The sequence below is a fragment of the Aethalodelphis obliquidens genome, unplaced genomic scaffold, assembly GCF_003676395.1.
Source record: "Aethalodelphis obliquidens isolate GAN/ISIS:26980383/991018 unplaced genomic scaffold, ASM367639v1 scaffold123, whole genome shotgun sequence".
Lineage (NCBI taxonomy): Eukaryota > Metazoa > Chordata > Mammalia > Artiodactyla > Delphinidae > Aethalodelphis > Aethalodelphis obliquidens.
The window spans coordinates 203,840-207,567 of NW_020838067.1; the positions used below are offsets into that span (position 1 = coordinate 203,840).

The following is a 3,728-nucleotide window of genomic DNA, read 5'->3' on the forward strand; positions in this document are numbered from 1 at the left end:
GGGTTTCCTGGGACCACCTCCCAGACAAGCTCATCTCCAGGTCTCTTCCCGGCGGGAATCCAAGGACGAACCAACAGTCCCCTGAGGAATTTGGGGTGTGAGAGGCAAAAATACCCTCCCTAGTATATAGCACAGTGACGTGGCTAAGAGGCGTCGGGAGATCACAGGAAGGAGGTTGAGGACCCGTGCCTGACACCCCCCGGGGGCGACAATTCCCAAGCAGAGGCCGAAGGAGGCCGTGCAGAGGGAGGCTGTGTGGGACGGGGTGGGCAGGAGGCCGGGGGCGATGAAGGCACAGCTGAGCGGCACTGCAGGGCAGGTGGGCTCATTGTGGGAAGAGGCCGAGGGCCCTAAACTCCCGTCACTTTGCGGGGTCAGTCTGCGCGGGAGGGCAGGGCTTGGCCAGCCCGTCACAAGGGCCCCCGCCCAGCAGGTCTGCCCACCGGCCCTCACACTGGGTGGGCATGGAGGGCAGGAGGGAAGGGGGTGGCGCCAGGGCTGCTGCCACCAAACTGAAGGTCATTTGGGGAAGACAAGGACTGGCTGGGAACAAGGGTGGATGCCGTGGTGGCAGAGTGACAGCAGGAATCTGGGACAGACATGAGGAAAGGTGCAGGCAGGGTCAGGCCTTCCTTGTGCCCCAAACATCCCCCAGTGGGCCATCCGGGTGCCTGGACTCATCCGTCAGAACTTTAATGATAACAATAAACTCAGTAGCAGCAAACACCTACTGGGCTCCCCGTTCGTGTGCTGAGGGCTTCACAAGGACCTTCCTGTCGTCCTCCGACCTGTGAGGCAGCACTAATACTATCCCCACGTTACAGATGAGAAAGCGGAGGTTCACAGCTTTCCTAAAGTCAGCTTGCTGTGAAGTATTAACCCGTGCCTTAGTCAGATTAGGGTGCTATAGCAGAACGCCAGGGACGGAGCTGCTTAAACCACAGAAGTTTATCTTCTCACGGTTCTGGAGGCTGGAAGTTCCCAGATCAAGGTGCCTGCAGGGTTGGTTTCTGGCGAGGCTCTTCTTCCCGGCTTGTAGACGGCCACCTGCTCGCTGGGTCATCACAGGGCCGCAGCTCCTCGTTAGGACACCAGTCCTAGCCGGGCCCCCCTCCGTGACCTTAGTTAACCTTTATTGCCTCCTTATAGGCCCCATTTCCAAATACAGGCACGCTGGAGGTCAGGGCTTCAGCATGTGAATTTTGAAGCCACAGCTGAGCCCATAATATCCCCTAACACTGTATGGAACTATATTATTTGCAAACGTCTTTCGTGTCTGCATTTCTTACATTTCCATCCAGAAACTACAGTTTGGGCAGAGTAGCTCTTCGCAAAAGCTACTCACTGCTGGGAATCTGGCCAGGGCCCTGGACACCCAGCGCTCTGGGCACCTGTAAACACCAGTGAGAGGGGAAGCGAAGGGGCAAACTGGGCACGAGCCAGCTTGCAGGACTGGTGCACGCTGCCTGCCACCTGCCGAGGCCCCAGAGAACGGGCCCCACATCCTGGCGTGGCAGCCATCCTTTGGAGCCTGGCTGCGTCTGCCCCTTTGCAAGAGGGCTACATTCTCTCATGCTTTCTCTACTACGGAGGTCAACTGTAAGTTGCCATTTATCATTATGCTTTTGCTGGTTTATTTTTCTTGTAGTAAAGCTAAGAATAAAATGAAATGTTTCTTGTGCCCATAATTATACTGAACCAAGACAGCCACAAAATTTACAGAACCCAGGGCAAGAGTACAAATGGGGGCCCACAAGGCATATTTGCATTCATAGGAATTGCAAATAAAACAAACAAGTTGTAAAAGGGGGTCATTCTAATTTCTGGCCTTGACAAATGTACCTCCATAGCAACTTGGGAGGCCACTGGACTTCCCAGTGGCCCTGTGGGAAGGGAAAGCCTGTGTTCCTGGACCCGTTTCTTCTTTGGATTGCTGATCTGGGCACATCAGCGGAAGGGGCTTGGAGCCAGTGGGAATTCCTGGGTCCCAGGTAGCTGGAGCAGGTCTACAAAGTTGAGAGCAGGACTCCTGGCTACAGGTGACATGAACCCTGTTTCATGGGGAGGGCAGGAGGGGCCAAAGGATGGCTGGCCCTCTGAAGTCCAGGCGCCTGGGGAGCTCCAAAAGCAGACATGGATCAAGAAGGCCACATGTCCTGAAAAACAGAGTGCACGTGTGTCTGTGACTGGAGAACTCTGTGTTTCACACGCAAAGTTGTCTTTTGTTGAAATAATATAGTGCAGTATTTACTGAGTCTTGCTAAATATCTGGCCTCCATCTGCACTTGATGGTCCCTCCCCTGCCTGGGACTTCCCTCCGTGGGACCACATTCTGGCTGTGACCCTGAGCAGGCTCCTAGCAAACCCTGCAGGTGAGCTTTGCCTGAGACTCCCTCCAAAATCTCATCCCTCCTCCCACCTTGGCTAGAGCAGGGCAACGGTCAAAAGATAGTTTTGAGTGCATCGAGGAAAGCTGAACCGCTGGGTATTATTAACTTTGGCAGGTGTGATGCTGGTATTATGGAAATGTTTCAGAAAACAGGCCTTATCGATTAGATAAAGATTCAAGTATTTACAGGTGAAATATGTCTGCTGGATGCTTTAAAATTACTGCGGGAGAAAAAAAGGCGTGTGCGGGGCCCAGGATTTAGATGAAAAAAAAAAAAGGCACGATGCAGCGCATGCCCGCGGCCCGAGGGGCGTGGGGCCATTTTACTGCCCCGGGCCGCCCGAGCGTTTCCGGGACGACACCGACGGGGGAAGACGGGCCCTCACGCCCCTCCTCCGGGCCTGCCCGCGGCCCTGCAGCCGCCAGAATCCTGGGGAGCCCGCCCTGCAGCCCGGGAAGGGGGGAAGGCGATCTGCGCGGCCCAACCGTCCCTTCCCCCGCCGGTCCCCCCCAGCCCCGCCCCAGGGCCTGTCCCGCCCCCGAGACCCGGCCCAGAGTCCCGGTCCTCGCGGCCGGGCGGAGGGGGCCGGGGAGCGCGGCTCCGGGTTTGGGGGCGGGGACTCCGGGCCCGGGGGCGGGGACTCCGGGGCTGGGCGGGGACTTTTTAGGGCGGGCTTTGGGAGAAGGCCGCAGTCCCGCCTCCTCCGTGGCCCCAGCGGCCTCGCTGCTCTTCCAGCCGAGTCGCTTCTCGCCGCCGCCCGGGGCTATCCGGTGAGTGCAGCTCTGCGCCCGATGAGCCCGGGGCGGGGTGCGCGGAGGGGGCGGCCCGGGGCTCCGAGGGCCCGGGGCTCCGAGGGCCGGGAGCCGGGTGGAGCAGAACGTACGCGGAAGAGGCAGGACTGGGGGAGCAGGGGGCGGTCCGCGCGGCCGGGGCCTGGGGAGCGGGATGGGGACCCCCCTCGGCCCGGAGCTCAGGTAGCTGTGGGGCCCGCGCCCACAGCACCCGGCGTCGGCGCCGACGCCCCGCTCCCCACCCCCCGGTGACGGGAGAGCACCAGGTGGGTCCAGCGCGGCTGCCGTTAACGGCCCTTCAGGTGATTCCGCTGCGGGGGAGTTAAAACGGCAGCGCCGCTGAGGGTTTGTGCTGGGGGTGGGGACAGGCCACGAGTCCTGTGATGCAGATGCATTATCCCCTGCGTCTTCACCACCCTGAGGAGGCACATAAGTTTAACTTTTCCAAGGATGCACGTATAGGAGGGGAGGAGCTGTGTGGGGTGAGGCGCGCGTGGGGCGAGGCGCGTGTGGGGCTGAGGCGCGTGTGGGGCTGAGGCGCGTGTGG

General features: G+C 59.7%; 1 protein-coding gene across 3 annotated transcripts in view; it reads left to right on the top strand.

Annotated features, from left to right (window-relative positions):
* The first annotated feature begins 3,059 nt into the window (after nucleotides 1-3,059).
* Nucleotides 3,060-3,728, top strand: part of SLC41A3 (solute carrier family 41 member 3) — a 65,484-nt gene continuing 64,815 nt past the window's right edge. The window contains exon 1 of one of the 3 annotated variants that reach the window (XM_027098423.1): nucleotides 3,060-3,160. The gene's annotated coding sequence lies outside the window, so the exon portion shown is untranslated. Of the gene's footprint in view, nucleotides 3,161-3,316; nucleotides 3,481-3,728 lie in introns of those variants that run through there. The other 2 variants (XM_027098424.1, XM_027098422.1) reach the window with 2 other exon arrangements.